Source organism: Cervus elaphus, chromosome X, assembly GCF_910594005.1.
Source record: "Cervus elaphus chromosome X, mCerEla1.1, whole genome shotgun sequence".
Lineage (NCBI taxonomy): Eukaryota > Metazoa > Chordata > Mammalia > Artiodactyla > Cervidae > Cervus > Cervus elaphus.
The window spans coordinates 36,643,821-36,669,431 of NC_057848.1; the positions used below are offsets into that span (position 1 = coordinate 36,643,821).

The 25,611-nt window shown below is 37.6% G+C and overlaps 1 pseudogene; it reads left to right on the forward strand.

Annotated features, from left to right (window-relative positions):
* Window positions 1-3,090: 3,090 nt before the first annotated feature.
* The window catches only part of LOC122689468, a 51,092-nt pseudogene continuing 28,571 nt past the window's right edge, over window positions 3,091-25,611 (forward strand).

Consider the following 25,611-nt stretch of genomic DNA (forward strand, 5'->3'; position numbering starts at 1 on the left):
CTTATAGATCAATATCATGCAATTTCAAAAGCTTTATTTTTTATATATGCTCTATATAGTTTTATGTATTTTTTTTTAAGAATTCAATAGTATGAGTTAGAATATCTGGACAAATTAGCATAGTACTAAAGTTGGGTATTTTAATTTAGTATTGTGCTAAGAAGTTCTTAGAGTACCTAAATATATCACATGGCCATTATGAAATGCTTGGCAATTGTGCAAAGCCTTCAGTGAAGTCCTTAAAAGTTTTAGGAAGGATGCTCCATTTCTCTGCATCAATCAGTGCTTTCTCATTTTAGTAATGGAGTTAAATTGCTATTATCATTAATTTTACATTTGTTTATCGTTTTCTTCTTTGGTCATGGTTTTAATGTTATTTTCTTTCTAATTCCTTGTTATCACTGAAGTTACCCCCTCCCTTCCCCCCCCCCCCCAAATGAGAATGCATGCACCTTTGGATAAGTCAGCCTGGGGGGCAGATTAAGAGTTGGAGTAACACTGGTCATAAGGACAAACAGGGGAGCCTAAAGAGCCAGTAAGTCAGCATTGTCCAGAGGTTAAATTTGCAGAGCATTGTTTATAGTCAGTAGAGAAATTCATTCTGTGTTGGAGCACGGATGATAGACTGGACTTTGTTGTGGCCTATGTGAAGCAGTCCTCCATTTTACCAGGTTTCCCTGGTAGCTCAGTTGGTAAAAAAAATCCACCTGCAATGCAGGAGACCCCAGTTTGATTCCTGGGTTGGGAAGATCCCCTGGAGAAGGGATAGGCTACCCACTCCAGTATTCTTGGGCTTCTTTGATGGCTCAGCTGGTAAAGAATCTGCCTGCAATGCAGGAGACTTGGGTTTGATCCCTGGGTTGGGAAGATCCCCTGGAGAAGGGAATGGCTACCCACTCCAGTATTCTGGCCTGGAGAATTCCATGGACTGTATAGTCCATGGGGTTGCAAATAGTTGGATACGACTGAGCAACTTTCACTTTCACTTTGTTGTGATTCCGTGTTTACTAAGTAACACCCTAATTACTCTTCATTTCCTGGAGTTTTGAAATTCCAGGAAGGGGTATCCTGGTAGAGGCACAAGTATTACAGCAATTGGAAAAGATTGTCTATTGTTACTTTTCGTATGAATCTGACTACTAGTTTGACAGGGATTCCCAAGTGGTGCTAGTGATAAAAAAAACCACCTGCCAAAGCAGGAAATGCCAGAGATGCGAATTTGATCCCTGAGATCCCCTGGAGAAGGGCTTGGCAGCCCACTCCAGTATTCTTGCCTATAGAATCCCATGGATAGAGGAGCCTGGCTTGCTAAAGTCTGTGGGGTTGCAAGAGTAGGACACGACTGAAGTGAGTTACCATGCATGCACTGGTTTGACAAGGGTCAGATCCTAAACAGAAGTAAAGTCACTACAAATGGTGCCATTTGCCAAACAGTCATCTTAACAATTTCTGTTGATATCTGGACATATTGCCATCTATTATCAACTATTATCAACCTATAGGAATTTTCACTTACTATCAACCATGGTGAAATTATGAATGCTAATATAATTTTTAAAAATATTCTTATAAAAAGGAACTACCAGTGCAACAATCTTTCTTTGTATGTTCCCGCTGGTATCATTTAGTTTGCAAATTGTTCCTCAAAACTACTCCAGCCATTGATCTAAATCTACTCTAGAAATGCTAAATCCTGCCCTAAACACTAAACCACTTGGAGTTTGTTCTGATTGCCTAATATAGTAGAGGTTAAGGATTTCCTTTTTTTTAAATGTTTTCTCTTTCACCAAGAAGTCAGTTGAAAAAGTCAATGCTTCTTTCTGCTTTCTGGCAGCATTCACCAAAATACAATTCTAGCATTATTAGTATAAGTATTCTGATATTTCTTATGACTTAGCAGCAATATTTCATACCAAATCAATGTAGTCCTGAAGTTATAAGAATTGACCACTCACCACAGGGTGACTGACTTCCAGTTTCAACTTTCTTTGATGATGGAGGCAGTTTCAGAATTTGAAAGTTGCTCACTCTCCATTTAACATTATAGCTAAGTAGAATTACAATCACCTTGAAATAAAGTCCTATCAGAGACAAGTTTTTTAATGGAGCACCTATCTTTTGGAATTATTGATCACATTGATTACATTATCCTTAGGAATTCCTTCCATTTCGCATTTGTGGTCCTTCTTTTAGCACTTTGGATAGCATTTTGGAAGATGAAATACAATAATAATAGAAGGGTTATTTTCTAGAATGTGGTGGCATTTGTCATGTTTTACATTCATAAACCATAGCACCATTCATTTGTCATATTACCCATTTAAAAATGAACTCATTTCTTTACAGCTTTATGCCAAAGTTAAAATGTCAGCTACACATTAATATCTAAAAGTTTAAAATGAAATTTGGTGGTGGTGACAGGAACTCTAAAGATATTGGTTCTGCTCAGGTCATTCTTCAAAGGTGTATTCCTTTAACTGCACTGAAAAAACCATCTTCTAAGAGGATGGGGATTTAGTAATTCTAGTCTGTATGAAATTAGTTCACTACTCATGATTTATTACCTCAAATATTTGTTTTCTACTCTTCTTTCACCTTTTATTCACACTGTAAGGCACTCTGGTCCTTTTCCAGGGCATGTTTTCTAAAAAAGTATTGAAATGTGTATAGTTTGTTTAGGAAAGTGCTGTGTTCTCCCTTCTTCTAATATCCTGAATGATTCATTTGAGGGCCTTCCAAGTTGACAAAAGAAACAAAGTTTTAAAAAAAGAGGATGTACAAGATTTGTCACAAAATTTGTACATCATTGAGAATAATCCTTTTTTTTTTCTTCTTCTTTTGGCTCTTCTCAGTGTGTATGTAAAGATTTGCACTAATTCATCAAACACTGGGTATCTTCTCTATTCATAGTACACAGTAAGGTGAACCAGATAGAAATAAGTTTCAAGGTGAAATAATAGTTTCAAGGTGAAATCCTCTTTTAAATAACAATTTGGTAAAGGCAGTAATTACTAAGAGTGTAGCTATATGGAATGACATCAGATGGTGAGTAATAAAGGATATAGATGGCATTGAATTGGGCCTTGAAGGATGGGTGGACTTCAGATAGATGGAAAAGATGATGGAGAACATTCAAAATATGATTATATGAGCAATTATGCAGACAGAGGTGTAAGCACTCAATGGCCAGTGAACACATCTGCCCGAATGCAGCAAGGAGTTCACTCTGGGAAGTAAGAAAGAATAAAACTGGAGACAGAGACTGGATAATATAGAGGTATTTTTTAAATACAAAGATGAGGATGTCCTCACTAAGACTGGCTGGACCATGGGAGTTTTATGTCCTTAACAAGTGGGGAATGGAATTGGTCTTGCAGCTTAAAATCTGGTAGAGCTTGTCTAAGAAAACCTGAGCCTCTACCTGCCTACTGAGCAGATTTGTGAAATCTTGGATACTGCCTTGGTTCTCTCATTTGATCTGTAATTTCTCTTGTTAGATTAGAGTTCTATTGTTAATCATTGTCTCTTTGGCTGACCCCTTCCTTTTAGGTGGGCTTCCCTGATAGCTCAATTGGTAAAGAATCCGCCTGCAATGCAGGAGACCCCAATTCGATTCCTGGGTCGGGAAGATCTCCTGGAGAAGGGATAGGCTACCCACTCCAGTATTCTTGGGCTTTCCTGGTGGCTCAGCTGGTAAAGAATCTGCCTGCAATGCAGAAGGCCTGGGTTTGATCACTGGGTTGGAAAGATTTCCTGGAGAAGGGAAAGGCTACTCACTCCAGTATTCTGGCCTGCAGAATTCCATAGTCCACGGGGTTGCAGAGAGTCAGACACGACTGAGTGACTTTCACTTTCACTTTCCTTTTTACAGACTGTGTCTAGCGTTTTGTGTTCCCAGACTAGTATATCATGTTCTAAACTTAGAACTATGGTAAGGAAACCCATCTGATTCTAAAAATCACCACTACTTTGAAATTACTGCTGCCATACCACAACCACTATATCAAATAATTCCTAAGTATCACTAATACAGGTTACACCCAAGATTGCTTTGCCCCTTTTGTGTTGTAACTTTAACATACTCCTCCCTCCAACCTCTATTTCCTCACAGAGCCTTATAGCCTGTTTCCTGCTCCTTCCTCTTCACTATGGGTTTGATGCTGTCCCAGTGTGTCTCACAACTGAGGCAAAACATGATCAAGTCCTCTGTCTTATAAAGACCTCTGGTTTAGAGACAACAGAACAAAGTCATAGAATGGCAGATGTGTGGAAAACCTTAGAGTTAGGCCAGCAAATCTAAACCCTTCATTTTACATAGAAGAACATCTAAGACTCAGAAGAGTTTAATTGACTTGTCCACTTTCTGTTTATGTCTCCAGATGTTTGTAAAGAGCAAATAAGCAATGGGGTTAGCAGAATATCCCTCTTATATGTCTTTGATACATGGAAGAAATTTGTCCCTATCTTCCACCAAAGGTGTTTCACATTTTCACCACTGTCCTCAACTACCTCCTTTCTAGCTGGTGACCATGTCTCCTACATCACAGAGAAAATATATGTGACTCAGTAAGTGTCAGAGGTTGATAAATGTCAGCTACGATTACTTCTCTTGTTTCTTCTAGTCTTAGTAGCCAGGCCTTTGGATCTCTCAGAGATTTCTATCCCATTTACCACTGATCTACATAATGTAAAGCTCTTCAGTTCACTTCAGTTGCTCAGTCGTGTCCAACTCTTTGAGAACCCATGGACTGCAGCACTCCAGGCTTCCCTGTAAATCACCAGTTCCTGGAGGCTGCTCAAGCTGATGTTCATTGACTTGGTGATGGCATCCAATCATCTCATCCTCTGTTGTTCTATTCTCCTGCCCTCAATCTTCCCCAGCATCAGGGTCTTCTCTAATGAGTCAGCTCTTTGCATCAGGTGGCCAAAGTATTGGGGTTTCAGCTTCAGTATCAGTCCTTCCAGTGAATATTCAGGACTGATTTCCCTTAGGATGGACTGGTTGGATCTTCTTGCTGTCCAAGGGACTCTCATGAGTCTTCACCAACACCACAGTTCAAAAGCATCATTTCTTCAGCGCTCAGCTTTCTTTTTGGTCCAACTCCCACATCCATTGGAGAAAGAAATGGCAACCCACTCCAGTATTTTTGCCTGGAAAATCCCATGGGCGGAGGAGCCTTGTAGGCTGCTGTCTATGGGGTTGCACAGGGTCAGACACAACTGAAGCGACTTAGCAGCAGCAGCAGCCCACATCCAAACATGACTACTGGAAGAACCAAATCTTTGACTAGACAGACCTTTATCGGCAAAGTAATGTCTCTGCTTTTTAATATGCTGTCTAGATGTGTCATAGCTTTTCTTTCAAGGAGCAAATGTCTTTGAATTTCATGGCTGCAGTCACCATCTGCAGTGATTTTGGAGTCCAAGAAAATAAAGTCCATCACTCTTTCCATTGTTTCCCCATCTATCTGCCATGAAATGATGGGACCAGATGCCATGATCTTAGTTTTTTGAATGTTGAGTTCTAAGCCAACTTTTTCACTGTCCTCTTTCACTTTCATCAAGAGTCTCTCTAGTTCCTCTTCACTTTCTGCCATAAGGATGGCGTCATCTGCATATCTGAGTTTATTGTTATTTCCCCCGGCAATCTTGATTCCAGCTTGTGCTTCTTCCAGCCCAGCGTTTCTCATGATGTACTCTGCATCTAAGTTAAATAAGCAGGGTGACAAAATACAGCCTTGTCATACTCCTTTCTCAGTTTGGAACTAGTCTGTTGTTCCATGTCCAGTTCTAACTGTTGCTTCTTGACCTGCATACAGATTTCTCGGGAGGCAGGTCAGGTCGTCTGGTATTCCCATCTCTTTAAGAATGTTTCACAGTTTGTTGTAATCTACATAGTCAAAGGGTTTGGTGTAGTCAATAAAGCAGAAGTAGATGTATTTCTGAAATTCTCTTGCTTTTCTCTATGATCCAGTGGATGTTGGCAGTTTGATCTCTGGTTCCTCTGCCTTTTCTAAATCCAGTTTGAATATCTGGAAGTTCTCAGATCACATACTATTTAAGCCTAGCTTGGGGAATTTTGAGGATCTCTTTGCTGGCATGTGAGATGAGAGCAATTGTGCAGTAGTTTGAACATTTTTTGGCATTGCCTTTCTTTGGGATTAGAAAAAAACTGACCTTTTCCAGTCCTCTGGCCGCTGCTGAGTTTTCCAAATTCGCTGGCATATTGAGTGCAGCACTTTGGCAGCATCATCTTTTAGGATTTGAAATAACTCAGCTGGAATTCCATCACCTCCACTAGCTTTGTTTTGTAGTGATGCCTCCTAAGGCCCACTTTATTTTCCCATTCCAGGATGTCTGGCTCTAGGTGAGTGATCACACCATCATGGTTGTCTGTGTCATTAAAATCTTTTTTGTATAGTTCTGTGTATTCTTGCTGCCACTTCTTAATGTCTTCTGCTTCCGTTAGGTCCATATCATTTCTGGCATCTATTGTGCCCATCTTTGCATGAAATATTCCCTTGATATCTCCAATTTTCTTGAAGAGATCTCTAGTCTTTCCCATTCTATTGTTTTCTTTATTTCTTTGCATTGTTCACTTAGGAAGGCTTTCTTATCTCTCCATGCTATCCTTTGGAACTCTGCATTCAGATGGATGTATCTTTTCTCCTTTGCTTTTCGTTTCTCTTCCTTTCTCAGCTATTTGTAAGGCCTCCTCAGACAATCATTTTGCCTTTTTGCATTTCTTTTTCTTGAGGATGGTTTTATTCACTGCCTCCTGTACATTGTCAGAAACCTCTGTTCATAGTTCTTCAGGTACTCTGTCTATCAGAACTAATCCCTTAAATCTATTTGTCACTTCCACTGTATAATCATAAGGAATTTGATTTAGATCATACCTGGATGGTCTAGTGGTTTTCCCTACTTTCTGCAATTTAAGTTTGAATTGTGCAATAAGGAGTTCATGATCTGAGCCACAGTCAACTCTCTGTCTTGTTTTTGCTGACTGTATAGAGTTTCTCTAAAGCTGTGCCTATCCTTAAAATTGAGGAGAACATTTTCTTGTCACTAATCCATTTACCTCTTTTCTGGATTCTAGTCCTCATAGTTTCAGGGACCTCTACTCTTTTAATATATTTTAATATTTATTAAATGTAGCTACTCCATTTCCATTCTGGTCTTTTAGTATATATACATATACATATTCAAGCTGCTCTCATTTTTAAAAATTCCTATTATTCTGTCCCTTCTTCCCTTGGATGACAGCCTTCTAATAAGTATAGTCTACTCTAACATATCTGTTTTCATCTCTAATTTTTTTCCATTACTTCTGTTTGGATTATATCTCTTGAACTCCACTGGCTGTTCTTGCCAAGATTCCCGGTGGCTTCTTCATTGCTATGTTACAGTCCATGAAACTCTTCTCCCTTGACATTTTGATGTCAAACTCTCCTACCTTTTGAAATGTTTCACTTTTTATCTCCTCTGTGATATGCCTTCCTGCCTCTCAATATAAATCTTACATGTTAGCTTTGCCATATGCTATTTCAGTTCAGTTCAGTCACTCAGTCATGTCTGACTCTTTACGACCCCATGGGCTGCAGCATGCCAGGCTTCCCTGTCCATCACCAACTCCTGGAGCTTACTCAAACTCATGTCCATTGAGTTGGTGATGCCATTCAACCATCTCATCCTCTGTCATCCCCTTCTCCTTCTGCCTTCAATCTTTCCTACCATCAGAGTCTTTTCCAATGAGTTTGTTCTTCGAATCAGGTGGCCAAAGTATTGGACTTTCATCTTCAGCTTCAGTCTTTCCAATGAATATTCAAGACTGATTTCCTTTAGAATGGACTGGTTGGATCTCCTTGCTGTCAAAGGGGCTCTCAAGAGTCTTCTCCAACACCACACTTCAAAAGCATCATTTTTTTTGGTGCTCAGCTTTCTTTATAGACCAACTCCCACATCCATACATGACTACTGGAAAAACCATAGCTTTGACTAGATGGATCTTTGTTGGCAAAGTAATATCTCTGCTTTTTAATATGCTGTCTAGGTTGACTATAGACTTAAATTTTCTTTTACTCTGCGCACTTTCTTTGGGTGATCTCATCAGTTACTATGGCTTCACATATCACAGTAAGTGGATGATTCCCACATGTTTCCTTTCATTGTGAAAATGTCACTTGGTCTTCAAAATTACCTATCATAACATCTACACAACTGGACTAAGTATATTGACTCAATATCTTAAAACTTTCCCTCCAAACCTTTTCATCATCACATGTTCCCTTTCTTATTATCTGCTACGATTCATGTATTTGCTGAAGACAAAAATCTAGAAGTTACCCCTAAATCTTGTCTATTAGTATACCTTTTATCCAATTACTCACCAGACTTCCTGTTTCTTCTACCATATTAATATAGTTTCTTTTTCTTTTCCCATTTTCACTGCCTTAGTTCTGTCCCGCATCATTTCATTCCTATATTATGAGGATATTTATTCAAAAAAATGTTTACTGACAGCCTACTATGTGTCAGCCACTGTTTTAAGTGCTGGCAGTATAATAATAAACAGACTAATCCCCATTCTCACCAGACTTACTTTCTACTGGAAGACAATATACAAGTGAATAAATAATAGAATTTTTGACAAGTGTTATTAAGAAAGTAGGGGCTTCCCCAGTGGCTCAGTGGTAAAGCGTTACCTTGCTAATGCAGGAGACACAGGAGACGGGGGTTCAATCCCTGGGTTGGGACAATCCCCTGGAGAATGGAATGGCAGCACACTCCAGTATTCTTGCCTTGAGAATCACATGGACAGAGGAGCCTGGTGGGCTACAGCCCATAGAGTTGCAAAGAGTTGCACGCGACTGAAGCAACTTAGTATATACTCACATTAAGAAAGTAATGCAAGAGAATCAGGATTGGGTGAGCATGTGTGTGTGTATTTCAGACAGAGTTGCCAGGTGGGACACTTACTAGGAATTGTAATTTGAATGGAAATCTGAATGATGACAAGGAAGCAGTCAAGTGAATGGAGGAAGAACTGTCTTGAAAGAAACAAGTGTAACCCTGAATGAAGAATGACGTTAATGATTTCCACGTAGAACAAAAGGGTCACTGTGACAGAAGCTTAGTAGAGAAAAGTGAGAGGACATGAAGTTAGAAGCCCAGATAAGATCACATAGGCCCTTTTGGGCTGTGCTACTGAGCTTGTATTTCTAGTCTAGGTTTAATGGAAATACAAATCAAGGAATTATTGTGATCTGATATATATATATATTTGTTTCTGTGTAGGGAACAGGCTAGTATAGAGGAGAAAGTATAGATGTGGGGAGATTGGATAGGAAGCTAATGCAGGTGTCCAGGTGAAAGATGACTAGAATGATAGAAACTGGAATGGTAAGAAATAGATTTCAGATATATTTTAGAGTTGGAGCTGACAGAAGTTGCTGATGAAGAGATGAGGAAAAAAGAAATCAGAATGTTTCTTCATAACTGGCCTTTCTTCTTCCAGTTTTACTTCCTTAAAATCCATTCTCATAAATAGTGTCAGTGTTGTTTTTGTAATAGTTTCATTATCATAATATTCTATCTGTGTGGTTATCAAACATGTGTGCTATTTGCCTCCAGGACATGTTTGGCCATGTCTAGAGACAGTTTATGGGCTTCCCTTGTGGTTCAGCTGGTAAAGAATATGCCTGCAATGCGGGAGACCTGGGTTCGATCCCTGGATTGGGAAGATCCCCTGGAGAAGGGAATGGCTACCCACTCCAGTATTCTTGCCTGGAGAACACCATGGACTATAGTCCATGGGCTGTTGCAACTTGGAAGAGGGGTTGTTACTGGAGGAGTGGGTAGAGAGAAGCCATGGATGCTGCTAAACATTTTTCAAAGCATAAATCATCCCCCCACAACAAAGAATTATTTGGCTTAAAAGACCAAAAGTGATGAGGTTGATAAATCTTGCTCCACTCAATTAGTGCCACCTCCTCTGAAAAGCCTATCCCAGTTTAATAATATGGTAATAAAGGCTAACATTATTTGAACACATACTGTGTTTTCCTCTAGCATCAAGAGTACACATTAGTAAATCTGGAATTGTTATTACCCCATTTCACAGATAGGGAAACTGAGGCTTAGACTGATGGAAAATTTGCCTAAAAACACAATGTTAGACAATGTTAGATAGAGCTGAGATTTGAACCCAGATGTATTTTTCTGAAAAGTTCTTAAAACTATACAATATTATCTCATTCCCAAGACTTAAGTGGAAGAATTCCTTCACGGTGAATGGTTTGATTTTAGAGCTAATTGCATTGTATTTTAACTGTTCGTTTGCCTGTCCCCGACCCTGTCCCAGACACTAAACAACATGTTCCTTGAGGGGAGGCATTATGCCTTTTGCCTATGTGTCTGTGTTACTTAGAGCAGTGTCTGGCACACTATAAATCTTCAATAAATGTTTACTGAATGAATACTTACATTCTAGAAATGTGTGCACAGTTTATTATTTCCCAAGAGTGATTCCCCAGTTAAATTCACAGATTCATTTAACAAGTTTTACAGATGGGGATTAATCTCTAAGGGAGATAGCAACTGGCAAAATTTACGTTTGTAATCTCCATTGAGATTCTGTTGGTGGTAGGGTGGTGGGAGTAGAGGAGATACACAGTTGTTTTGCATTTTATTTTCTTTTTTTTTTCTTTTTTTTTTTAATTATTATTATTTTTTTATTAGTTGGAGGCTAATTACTTCACAACATTTCAGTGGGTTTTGTCATACATTGATATGAATCAGCCATAGATTTACACTTATTCCCCATCCCGATCCCCCCTCCCATCTCCCTCTCCACCCGATTCCTCTGGGTCTTCCCAGTGCACCAGGCCCAAGCACTTGTCTCATGCATCCCACCTGGGCTGGTGATCTGTTTCACCATAGATAGTATACATGCTGTTCTTTTGAAACATCCCACCCTCACCTTCTCCCACAGAGTTCAAAAGTCTGTTCTGTATTTCTGTGTCTCTTTTTCTGTTTTGCATATAGGGTTATTGTTACCATCTTTCTAAATTCCATATATATGTGTTAGTATGCTGTAATGTTCTTTATCTTTCTGGCTTACTTCACTCTGTATAATGGGCTCCAGTTTCATCCATCTCATTAGGACTGGTTCAAATGAATTCTTTTTAACAGCTGAGTAATATTCCATGGTGTATATGTACCACAGCTTCCTTATCCATTCATCTGCTGATGGGCATCTAGGTTAAAGTGTGACTTCAGAGAACTGACAACTTCCTTTTTTTGTTGCAGAAATTTAGCAGCATTATATTTCCTAAATGGTTCTCTAAGAAAAAACTGACTTCCATCTTTGACCCAAGGTTCACTTAAATAAGAAAATACATGAAGGAGCAATTAGGACTAAGTTCATATTTTCAGAAGAATGATTTTGGCTTCATAAAATTAGAGACAGATATGGGAAGCTAGATATAGTTGATAGAATACTACTATACTAACCACAAGTATACAAAATTAAAGAATACTTGTGTGGATTTATTTTAGAACTAGGTTTGTCGAATAGTGCACAACTGTGCTGATTAAATATGTCTGTTTTTCTAATCCTTGCCTAATTCTGCCCTGGCAGGTTCCAGAGATTGTTGATTTTAAGAAAGAAATGCAGAAGCTATTGTAACTTTCTTCCTGGGCCATAGGCTCTCTGGACCCAGAGTATAATGCAGGTTGTCTTTCTTGGCTTGGCTACAGACAAAGACTGTATCCTTTGAACAAAGTTTGGGTAGACTCCTCTGAGGCCTCTTTATGACAAAGCCTCACCTTTGAACTTTGTCCTTGGCCTATTTATTTCAGTATTAGGAAAAACCCTGCTGGGTCAGTTTAATGAAATTCACCCAAGCTTGACAGAGCAAATTCCTCATTCTCCCATCCTCAATATGTTATCATACTGGTCAACCTTCAGCAAAAATCGTTTCTTGTCAGTTGAACCAAAATCCTCCTACCTCAGAGGTTTCCTCTCATTAATTTTCCGTTCACTGACTCCCCCCCTACTCTTTGTCTATCAATTCCTACTTGCCCTTGTAGGAGGTGATCTCAATCTCTCTCCTCTGCTGTAAAAACCCCATCATAGTAGCCCCCCCCCAATAAAAATCTGCCTTACCATTTTTAACAAGTGTCATGAATAATTTTTTATTTAGCACTATGATACCCAATTTTGAGGATTTAGATGATTAGGTGATCTTACTAAACAAGATTATAGATCCACAAATAAATAACCATTATTCTAGCTACCTAATGTAACTTTTCTAAATAGCTAGTAATAGTGATAACCTGGGATTTGTAAAGTAAGAAAACACTACAGAGGAAGGAAGAGGGCAGATCTAGGACAGTAAGGAGAACTTTAGGGAGGGGCAGACAATTATGATCACAATCTCAGAGGTATAAACAACAATCATAGAGGAGAAAGTAAAGCCACTGTTGGAAATATCCAGGAAGAGGTGGCAGGGAAAAAGTTTTGAAGGTTGAATTCAAGTAAGAAATTCCTAGGATAATTGGCAAAAAAAGAAAAAATAGAAATGGGAAGGAACAGGGGGTTTTGAGAATAAGGCAACAGAATTAGAGTGCAAATTTAGAGTGGTATCAATAACTAGATTGACATGATCATGAATTCCTGAAGTAGTGGTTTAAAACACCCTTCTATTCACCCTGACTAGGAATAATACTGGCTCCAAAACCAAGAGAAAAAAGTGGCTAGTATCTGTCAGCTATAAATTTTAAAAGAATTTAGTGACAGGAAGCCCATTATATCATTTTACACTCTCCTCTCCAAGGTACACAAAACAAATTGGATGACTGATCCCTTTACCCCGTGGGGTGACTCACTCTGGGGGATAAGAAGGTCTGGTGGCTTCCAGGTAGAAAGATTTTCGTTAGATCAATGCTTTATCTTCTGATTGATGTCCCTTAATACATTTTTCCTCTATGTAGAGCTCCAGATATCCTGTCCATTGACTGTTCTCAATGTCATAAGATCTTTCTTCTGACATAACTTCTAAGGTGTTAGGCCCATCGTATGTCTTCTTAGAATGATGTTTGGCATTTCCGAGGTTGCCTTCCTCTATGTACAGATGGCCAATATCCTATGTCCATTGATTGCATCTACAGGATGCTGGTCAGCATCACCAAAATCTCTTCCTGGTTGTGTCGGTCTCCCAGCACCTTTCCAGGATAGCCAGTACCAATGCTCCTACTGAGCCCTCTAGTGACAACTATGGAAATACTCAGATTTTTCAGGGGTTAGCTCACCTAAATTAACTCAGTACCCTTTGATTTAGCCCAGGCAATTAAATCTAAGCCAAAGCAGAGTGTAGACCTAGTGAACATTTCCTGGTCTCCAAATGAACCCTCATGCATTCAAATGTAGTTTTTCTGTGGTGTGACAGGGTAAAGTACATTATTTCTTCTCTCAATTTATCTAATAGATTCGATAACAGGCTCCAGAATATCTCCTGAAGACAAATGGTAGCTCTAGAAAAGATATCTCATTTACAGAAGCAAGTGACTCTAAAATGTCAGTTTTTTTTTTTTTTTTTTTAAGTAAATCTGTGAGGCTATAAAGGTGTTAATTCAACTGAGGGGATCTTTTTCACAATAAATACATGTATCAAATCATCATGTTGTATACTTTAAATATTTTATGATTTTATCAACTATAGTAAAGCTGGAAAAAATCAGGTATTTATTAAAGCACTCTTTAGTAAAATGTCTCCAATAATAAGTCAGAAAAATCCTCCACATTTTCTTTGTAATTTTTATTTAATATTTAAGTACAGTTGATTTATAATGCTGTGTTTCAGGAGTACAGCAAAGTGATTCAGTAGTACATACTCATATATCTATTCTTTTTCAGATTCATTTCCCATATAAGTTATTATAAGATATTGAGTAGAGTTCCCTGTGCTATACAGTAGGTTCTTGTTCATTATCTATTTTATATGTGTGCTGATGTGCCCAGTTGTGACCGACCCTTTGTGACCCCATGGACTGTAGCCCACCAGGTTCCTCTGTCCATGGAATTTTCCAGGCAAGAATACTGGAGTGGGTTGCCATTTCCTTCTCCAATTTTATCTATAATAAAGTGTATATGTTAAACCCAAACTCCTAATTTATCCCCCTCCCCTAGCTTTCACCTTTGGCAACCATAAATTTGTTTTCAAAGTCTGTGAGTCTGTTTACATTTTGTAAATAAGTTCCTTTGTATCATTTTTTTAGATTCCACATGTAAGTGATATCATATGATGTTTGTCTTTCTCTGACTTCACTTAGTATGATAATCTGTAAATCCGCCCATATTACTGCAAATGGAATTATTTTATTCTTTTTATGACTGAGTAATCTTCCACATCTTCAACAGCTACAGCCTTGTTTGTGATCACTGATATTGACAATGATAATCTGAGACCTTTTATGAGCTTCAATATTTAATGAAGTATTACTAAGCATGTTAAGGCAGAGGAGCTTCAGTGAGTTCAGCAGAGGCTTGCAGAAATTTTTCAGAGAGAGATTCAGAATGTGGTTGGTATGGTGGAAGCAGGAGCAATTACTCACAATTGGGGCCAGGCCTGGGGCAACTGGGAAGGCTCTGTGCAAGAACTGATAAGCAAGCTGAGTTTTGAACTGTAAGTCATATTTTCGTGGGTGAAGGAAGTAGAACATTTGAGGTTGAGTGAATACCATGAGTAAAGTCATTGGAGGAATGAAATTTCATGGTGAGTAATTTAATTTAGCTAGAACCTAAAAAACACATGAAGGGAAATATTATCTTAAAGGTATAAAGAAAAGTTGGGGCCAGACCACAGAGAATACCCATGGAATAATAGAGTAAAAAATCTATCCAACATAACATTTTCAAAGAATTGAAATTGCCCTGATTTTATGATTGCATTTGATCTCAAGCCCCCACGCCTGCTGATAGGAAACTTGAACTTGGTCAAAGGCTATCTAAACTCTTGTAAATATCAAGCCAATTCAATATGAAGCTTGCCTGTCAGTATATATCTTCTATTTCAAGGGATGTCTTTTTCTTTTCCTTCTTAGGACAGTGTCTGGATGCACAGGAAAGTGTATGTGTTCTTTTAGCATGGAGAAGAAAATGCAACTTTCCATTCTGTCTTCTGAGTCTTCTTTGACATCTTAACAAAAATTCTCCTTATCATGTCCAGTCACTAGTGAGCCTTGGATGGTGCCTGCTGAAGTGTTACTTGTCAACATTTCCAGTCATGAAGTCTCTATCCTATGCATCTTCTTATCCAGACCCCACAACTTTGGCTTCTTCAGGAGCTCTGTAACCCTTCTCTAAGGTGTGTGGGGACTTCTGGATTTCCTGTATATGTCTACACCTCTATTAACACAATTCCATTGGGTTAGAGTAGAAGATAAATACCAGTTATTTTGAAAATAAAGTAAATAATACTTTATGGCTGAGGGAGAAGTTGATTTTTAGCCTCTTTGACTAGAGTAACTAAGATCATGGTGAAGCTTCCGAGGTGGCTCTAGTGGTAAAGAACCCACCTACCAATACAGGAGGCATAAGAGATGTGGATTTGATCCCTGGGTTGGGAAGATCCCCTGGAGAAGGAAATGGCAACCCACTCCAGTATTCTTGCCTAGAAAATCCCATGGACAGAAGAGCCTGGTAGAGCACAGTCCATAGTGGGGCAGAGAGTCGGACATGACTGAAGCGACTTAGCACACATGATGCTATTGGCCTGATCTAAGAAACACAGTTCAGGAGCAGCAAAGGAGTAGGGAAAAGTGATACTGGATTGGACATGGTGTGATTTTTTTTAGCCAATCATGAGGAGTTACAGAGCAATTACTTGGAGATTAAATTGTGGAATTCAGGGGTAAGATTGGGGCTGGAGATAGAGTTATTAAAATTATAGAAGTGGGTCATGTTATGAGGCAGAGAATATAGGCCAAGCAGAACACGTGCATGCAAGCTCAGTTGTGTCTGATTCTTTGTGACCCCATGGACTATAGCCTGCCAGGTTTCTCTCTCCAGGCAAGAATACTGGAGTGGGTTTCTATTTCCTCCTCCAGGGGATCTTCCCAACACAGGGATCGAATCCAAGTCTCTTGTGCTCCTGCATTGTAGTCAGACGTTTTTTTACCACTGAGCCACCTGGGAATCCCAAGCAGAACACAGAACCAAGCAATAATAGAATTTTTAGAGATGCTTAATTTTTAAAAAATTTAATTTTTTTAACACCCAAAACGTTTTGTGAGAGATGCTTAAAGAATGGAAATAGGTTTAAAAGGATCCAGTTAAAGAGATTGAGGAAAAATTTAAATTAGAAGGAGAAACAGGAGATAAGGGTGCCACAGAGCTTAAAGAGGAGACAGGTGGAAGAAGAAACCACAGAAGACTATTATTAATGGATATTACTGATCTTTGAGAGGGTTGTTTCATTGACGTGGCATCAAGATGTCAGTAAAATGGTTTTGAAGGATAGCTAGAGAGAGAGAGAGCTTCTCTGAAAGAAGGATAACTAGAAAGGGGAGTAAAGTTAGGGGAATTGCTTTTTGTTAGGGGCATAGACTTGATCTGCTTCAAAGTGCTTGTAGGTAGAGAGCAAGCTTGCATGGAATGTGAAAATTGAAGATAGAGGAGAGAAAAATGGACAGCTGATGATATGAGTTATCAGAGAATATACTGGTAGGATGGGATAATGAGCTCTGGGGAAGAGGTTAGCTTTTTCAAGAAAGAGAGATCCTTTTATTTCTCTTTCTTTGAGACAAGAGCAGAAGAGTTTAATATCAGGAAGACATGGAAAGTTTTTCAACCATGGAAGAGTCATGTTATCTCAATCCTTAGTTAAGTATAATACATTTTAAAGTCTTTCTGCCTAGTCAAAGCTTTACAGTATTCAGTTTATTACCATAGAAGAGTAAGCATCTGAGTTGAGTACTTGGTAAGTGTATATATAGGAAATTTACAGATACATTCCTATTGGGGAAGACAGTTACTTATGTGTAGTCTTTTGACCTGTGTAGTCACATGTGAATATTCAGGCCTTTGGCCTGGAACATTTTTTTGCAAGGAGATAAAGAAGTCTTAACCATAAGTTGGACATATCTCTTTATTTGGGAATATTTTTCCCCATTCCCTATTTCAGGCTTGATATGAATTTATTTGTTATCTTTAAGTACCTGTGGCCTATGGTGCCTGGCCAGCCCACTGCTATATTTTTTAAGGGGAGGGACAGCATCCTTCCTTTTCAAGACAAAAGGAGTTTGTGTAAACCTTCTATCTTTGGCTGCGGGGTTAGACCCACTGACCAGGGGAGACCAACACTCACTATTGAAGTTGATCTTGCTCTGGCTCTTCTCTATATAAGTGAAGCGTTTTTCCGTCCAGTGCCTATGTCATTCTTGTTTCTTGACCCTGACACCTACACACCATGCAATGAGTTGACATCCTGAGACTGCTGCTCCTGGTGGTGAGCAACAGGTGTCACTTGCTTGACAATTTCAATCTGGTCAGTCCTTTATAAATAAAGCAGATTATCAGCATTTGCTTTATGTGATAATGATTTCCTGAGAGCCAGGCACATTTTAGGACCTTGTTACAGTCTTCCTGGTCCAGATTTTTCCGCTGAAATTGCATTTCCCAAGATCAATTTCTTTTCTGGGTTACTCTTGTGATATGTGACATCTCTGAAATAATAGAAATGAATCTTTCCCTTTGAAAAGAGTAACGTGTGACTTGCACTAAGGCTTATGTGTAAGATACTGAAGTGCCCCAACGAAGTTCTAAATCAACATTGATAGAGTTTCCCTCATGCTGAAAAGTTACCTTTGCAGCCATTGAGAGGCTATATGTGTGTTAGGGGTGTAAATAAAGCCAGGGTGGGGGAATGGGGAAGCATTACTGTCATCTAGGGCTGTGTATATCAAAAGATTTAACATGTTATTTTTTTCTGTATTTTCTAGGTTTTGTTGTTTGAATTCACAAATAGTCTCCATTTCTAGATTGGTCATTATTGTAAGACAATAGACTATGTAGATGTACATATATTAATTCAGTTTCTCCTCAAATAATACTACAGGGTAAGCGTTATGTTCCTGAGGCAGACTGGTAAGGAATAGTCAAATTCTGAATGTAAATCTATGTGGCTTCAAAGTTCATGCTTTTATCTGATATTCCATCCCATTCTTTCTAAGGCCTCATTAACCATCAGAATCACCTAGAAAGCTTTAGAAATGAAGATTCTCACATAAACCAAGTATGAAAACCTCTGTGCTCTATTAAGGAGGAAAGAAAGACCAACCATATACACCATCCTTCTCCCACCTCCTGACTACCACACAACACTGCAATATTTTGCAACATCAAAGACATCAATAAAATCCTGTGGGTCATGGTTGAATGTGTAGTCAAAAGAATAGTAATAACATTCTTGGACCCTGTTCTAGTGGAATCCTAGCCAGATTTCTATTTTAACAGTTATTTTTTTCTACCATTTGTTATTGAGAAAATAAAGAGAGATCTTTCTGCTATATACACATGTCAAGATGAGAGCACAAAAACAATAAGAAAATGAAGACCACTGTTTTAAGTAGGTTGAGAATCCTACTTAATAAGATATGAGTAAGAATTTAAGTATGTCTGTGTTAAGACCTTGGATGGTGTTGTGGTGGCTAGAATACCATGGTTTTCATAGGTTCTTATAACTTTAGAGAGCCCAATTCATTCTGTGGAAACAGTATTTTCTCCTATTAAATTGTCCATGAAGCTATTCTGTGAAATAAACTGCAAGTTTCTATTCCAAAGTTAGTAATACTCTCTTAGCTCCATTGAGCTAAAATAATAAAATAGGTAGGTAGGTATAGATAAATATGTAGATGGATGGATGATAAATCAGTTTTCAACAAAGCAAAGACAGCATTAATAACTTTTGAATAGAAAGTTGTAGTTTATATTTTATAGAATAATTATAGTGTGTCTATGATTTATATATTTTAAATAACCAGAAATTAAGTGGACATATAAATGGTGGTGTCCTCAGGCTACTATCATATTAAAATTGAGAACTGGACCTTGATTTGGTTTTATGTGTAGAGACAAAGAGCAATAGGATATGGCAAAGCACCTATTAAATGATTGATTTGTTCCCATTTTTTCAAAGATTTGGATTATAACAGATATATAATTATATAACACCACCATTTGTACTTGACAAATCATTTAGAGACCGTCACTTAAAATTTCTTGAGGGGCTCTTTATTAAAAGGGTTTTTTTTTTCACCTACAGAGCAGCATGGACATATCTCAGTCTATGATAGGTAAGAAAAGGAAATATTTTTAAACAAATTGTGTATAAAAAAAGCTCTTGTTATCTCTAACATTGTAACAAAAGAGTCATTCATTAATTACATATTTATTGAGATATTACTATATTACTAGTACTATTATAGGAACACTAGAGCCAATGCTTTTATTTTTATTATTTTTTAAAGTCTTTATTGAGTTTGTTACAATATTGCTTCTGTTGTATGTTGTGTTTTTTTGGCCACAAGGCATGTGGGATCTTAGTTCCCCTACCAGGGATTGAACCCACACCCCCTGCGTTGAAAGGTGAAGTCTTAACCTCTGGACCACCAGGGAAGTCCTAGAGCTAGGGCTTTTAAATCACCTGGTGCCTAGTTACAATCTTTGCTGTACTCTTCAATGGCATTTCCATTTTACCATTGTTGGGGTTATTTTACCCAAGCCTGACTTTACAGCTAATGCTGCAAGTCTGTTTTTAATCTTTTTTCAAGCATGAACTCAGTTGCAGTTTGCCTGCATGAAGAGAAAAGAATTTTAAATCTTTCCTATAAGGTGTAGGAGAGAAATTAACAGAGACCTTCAGAGATGGAAGGTCACCATGAGAAATCTTGTTGCCTTACAAAGTAAGGGGAAGAAAAAGGACATAAGCACTTTGTTTACTTTTATAAGTCATTTCTAAGGGAAGTATTGAATTTTGGGACTGCTACACATACCTTCACAATTTGCTGTAGTTCTTTTGTCTGTTTCCTGAAAAAATAAGGAGGTTATGTTTTATTTGACAGGCCAGTGTTGTACTTTTTCCATATAAAATTGAAGGTAAATGCTAGTTATTGGTTTAATTTCTCCTAATTTTCCATTCTTTCTTGCTAGAAATTGTCAGACTTCTTGGATTGATCCTATAATTATTGTATAGTTCTTTACCTTTTATTTCCTTTTCTCTAAGAAGGCAGTATAGTATTTATATAAGCATTTACTCTGAAGCTAAACTGCCTGCATTCTAAATCTAGCTTCACTATTTACTAGGTTTTTACTTTGGACAAGTCACATACACTCTCTGTGACTCATTTTTCTCATATGGGAAGGTAATAATGTCCATCTTATAGCTTGTTTTGAAGAGAAAATGGATTTATACATGTAAAGTGCTCAAAACAGTGACTGACACATTATAAGAGCTGTATAGAATTTGCTGTTATTATTGTAATTATTATTTTATCACTTGGAGTTTTTTGTTCTACCTTCTGTATATGTGTTCAATTTCTCTTTTCACTTCTTTTGATAAAATAAAAAAAAGGATATTGTTTGGTTTCTAAGATATTATTCTTATTCTCATTCCTCTTTTTATATTGCACGCTTTTTTTTCATGGCCATTAAATCTTCCGTCTAAGGTGTGAATTCAGTTCAGTCGTATCCGACTGACCCCATGGACTGCAGCATGCCATGCCTCCCTGTCTCTTGTGACTACTATTGCCCTCGTAGTCACAAGACAGCGGCAGCAGTTTCACATATCTCATGCAGATATGACAATGTCCAGAGGGAGAAATGGGGCCATGCCATTGGTGTCTTCTGAGGAATAAGGGAATATTCCTCAGAAGCTCCCAACAAATCTTCACTTATGTCTCATTGGCCACAATTAGTGATTACCCTTAAACCAAACACTGGCAATGAGAATATAGGACCACATGGTTGTTCCTATGAATTGATCAAGGTTTATGCCTGAGGCTAAGCCTCTGAGTCATGTGGGGAAGGAGTGGAAACATGAAATAAATTGTGTCTTTGCAAGGGAAAAGAGGGAGGAGTGGATATTTGTAGGCAACCAATTAGTACCTATAGCTTTGATGAGTATATCAGGAAAGAAAAAATTGATTTCCCCAATGATACTTTGTCTAGTAAGTATTCTGCTGTGTCTAATACTAGGCTTATTGGCATTCAAATCAAATTTCTATTGCAACGAAAGGCTTGCTTATCACAGTTTTGCATGTAACCAGTTTCATAATTTGGGCTCAAATAAAAACGATACATCTCCCCAAATTGACTGCTTCCTTCCTCTTCAGGCATTATGTATGAGAGAAATTAAAATTGCATAAAAGAAATACAATCATATTTTACAATCAGAAGTGAATATCAGTTCAGTTTCTTGACTTCTACCAACGCCCAAAGAGTATCCTAGTAAAAGTTCGTGAGTCCCCTTCCTGACTTCCTATCTTCCCTAGTCTTTAGAAAATGAATTATAATTCTTCAATTTGCCTTGTGTTCTTTAGTGAGCTAATTGCAACAACACTTTATAATTAAGAGTGCTTAAAAATCAAACTGTGGAAGTTGTGATAAATAAGCCTATTGGCAATGAAGAGACAGCAAAATGGATTATCAGATGCTCATAGGACTTCTTGAAATTTGAAGAGTCACATCTGTTTCTGCTATACTTCGTATTTTTCCTTTCCTTGTGAAAGTGCTTTGTGTCCCTGTTGACTTGCAGATATGTAAATAAACCTTATCCAAGCATGCTTAGTTTCTGGGAAAGTTTTCAGGCAGATATACAGCAAAAAGTTATGGTATATTCACTTTCAGAGCCTGAAAAATGTATTCTTAAGATTCATAGGCAAACTTTCAATTTTAGAGAGATACACTGAAAGCTTATGCTATGTTTCAGAGTGTTCTGAATTGGAAGGAGGTTAAAAAAAATGTTTCTAGTATGGAATGCACTGATGAGAATAAAAACTAATATCTCTAAACAAGTTCAGTAAGACCTTGAATATTCTTTGAGTTTTCTACTTTTCCTTCATTCAAGTGTTCTAAAAATATTCATATAATTCAGCACTAGAAGCACATAATCCAAAATACAATCTGTAGAGATATTCTTTGGCATAGATTCTTTTCAGCTTTAAAGATTAAAATGTTTTTTTTAATTAAATTTTTGTTTATCCACATGTCTGTGGTTATCAGTCATATTGACTTTACCATTTTAGATGGATTTGAATTAAAAGTCAGAGAAATGATAACTGTGGCATCAGAAGAACAACATAGTTATTTCTGTAACTAAAATAAGTGAACCAACCAAATATATTCCTTCATATGTACTTGACATTCATCAACACTGTGTCAAACCTCCAAACCAACAGAAAATAGTTAATTCATTTTATCTCAAATACTACACACTTGACCCCATTTAAGTTCATTGACTAGAGCTTTGAATTTCACTACTTGTAGGAAATTTTAATTCTTTACTGTTGAAATTTATCACTTGAGATTATGATAGATGTTCAGTCCTAGATACATTAGTATAAGAAACTAAGCCTATGCTGATTTATTATTCAGTTGTATGCACCGGAGAGCCGTATGCTTGTGTACAATCAGTTAACCAAAGCACATTTGCAACGTGCTGTGTATCTAGTACAGTGTTAAGTGTGAAGCACGTTAGGGAAGAGTTAGAATACATGATCCCTACTGCTTATTCCAGGTTAGACATCTTTGAGAGAAGTGTAGTGTCTGGAATGAAATCAGTAGTTTGTTTCAACTACATGATGATTCACCTATACTAGGTTCATTTCTGGTAGTCATACTTGGAAATTCATCTAGGTGCTAGAACTGTGTATGTAGAATAAAGAGGACCTCAGAAGGTGAGAATTGTCATTGGCATGTATGGAAGAAAGATTGTACTTGTTTTGTGTGATAGAGAATATAACTGGGACCAAAGAGTTGGTAGATGTTGCACAGAAAATGAATTCACCTTATTTTAAGAACATTTTTTTTCTTAACTGCATCTATTGTGGAGGATTGAGTTATTCATACTTCTCATTGATGGCACATTGACATCATTGCTGCTTGCAAGGCCCATACTTGTTTATTTTTACCTATTTCCATTTCTCAACCCCCCAAGTAATTGTTCTAATCTTTTAATGTTTAAGTCTGTGCTTATACTCAGTCGTGTCTGACTCTTTGTGGCCTCAAGGACTGTAGTCTGCCAGGCTCCTCTGTCCATGGAATTTTCTGGGCAAGAATACTGGAGTGGGTTGCCATTTCCTACTCCAGGGGATCTTCTTGACCCAGGGATCGATCTGCATCTCTTGCATCTCCTACATTGACAGGTGGATTCTTTACCACTGGTGCCAGCTGGGAAACCCAATGTCTAAGTGTACTTATAAAATGTTTTTTTTTTTTCTTTCTGTTTTTGTTGTTTTGTCCTCATGTATTTTTAGTTTACATAAATGGTATTGAGATAAAGGTCTTCTATTTAAGGTTCTTTTTACCTATAGAACACCAAGTGATGCACATCCCAATCACCTTTAACAACATTGAAAATAATAAAACCCTTTTGTACTTACTTTTGTCAGAGCATATATCCAGGCTTACACAGTGTCCGTGTACTTAGTTTGACTAAGTAGTTCCAAATTGCCCTCAAGTATGGCTCCTTACATGAACAGTGTGTGACAGATCCTGGAGTGCAGGGGTTAGCAAACTTTATCTGTAAAGGATCAAATAGTAAATAGTTTAGGCTTTTCAGGCCACATAAAGCATTTTTTAAAAATTGAGTTATAGTTGATTTGGAATACTTGAAATTATCCAAATAATTGTAGGAAATTTTAATTCTCTACCATTTGCTGAAATTTATCACTTGATATTATGATACATTGGTTTTATTCAATGTATTTCCAGTACAGCTAGTAAGCATCAGGTGTACAACATAGTGATTCACAATTTTTAAAGGTTATACTCCATTATAGTTAAAATGAAATATTGGCTATATTCCTTGTTCTGTACTGTCGTGTGTTTATTGTATACATAAAAGTTTGTACTTCTTAATAATGCTAACCCAATCCTGTGCCTCCCCCCTTCTCTATCCCCCTGGTAACCACTAATTTGTTCTCTGTGAGTCTGTTTCCTTTTTGTTACATTAACTAGTCAATTTTGTTTTTTAGATTCCACATAAATGATATAGTATTGTCTTTCTCTAACTGACTCATTTCACTAAACCTAACACACTATATTTTTCCATGTTGTTTCAAATGGCAAAATCTTATTCTTTTTTATGGCTGAGTGGTAGTCCGTTGTATAAATGTACACATCTTCTTTACCCATTCATCTATGGGCACTTAGGTTGTATCCATGTTTTGGCTATTGTAAATAAGTCTGCTATGAACATGATAGTGCATGTAACTTTTCAAAGTAGTGTTTTTGTTTCTCGGTTATACACCCAGGAGTGGAGCTGCTGGATCATATGGTAGTTCTATTTTTACTGTTTTAAGGAAACTTCATACTGATTTCCACAGTGGCTACATCATCTTACATTCCTACCAACAATATGCAAGGGTTCATATTCTCCACATCCTCTCCAACATTTGTTTATGCTCTTTCATTAATAGCCATTCTGACAGGTGTGAGGCAATATCTCATCGTGGTTTTGATCTGCATTTCCCAGATGATTAGCAGTGTTGAGCATCTTGTCATATGCCTGCTGGCCATCTGTATGTCTTTGGAAAAAAAGTCTATCTGGGTCTTCTGCCCAGTTTTCAATGAGGTTGGTTGTTTTATGTTGAGTTGTATGAACTGTTTATATATTTTAGATATTAACCCCTATTGGTTATATCATTTGCAAATATCTTTTCCCAATCAGCAAATTATATTTTCATTGTGTTGATGGTTTCCTTTTCTATGCAAACACCTTTAAGTTTAATTAGGGTCCAGTTGTTTATTTTTGCTTTTGTTTCCTTTGCCTGAGGCGATAGATCCAAAAAAATATTGCTGTGATTTATGTCAGACTATTTTGCCTATGTTTTCTTCTTGGAATTTTACGTTTTCAGGTCTTACATTTTGGTATCTAATCCACTTTGAGTTTATTTTTGTATATAGTATAATAAAATGTTCTAATTTCATTCTTTTACATGTGGCTGTTCAGTTTTCCAACTGCACTTAATGAAGACACTGTCTTTTCTCCATTGTATATTCATATTTTTTTTTCTTAGATTAACTGACCATATAAGCATAGGCTTGGGCTTCTCTGGTGACTCAGACAGTAAAGAATCCACCTGCAATGTGGGAGACCTGGGTTCAATCCCTGGTTTGAGAAGATCCCCTGAAGGAGGGCATGGCAACTCACTTCAGTATTCTTGCCTGGAGAATCCCTATGAACAGAGAAGTCTGGCAGGCTACAGTCCATGGGGTCGCAAAGAGTCAGACATGACTGAGTGGCTAAGCACAAACATAAGCTAATTACTGAGCTCTTTACTCTGTTCCGTTGATCAGTGTACCTATTTTTGTGTCAGTAACATATAATT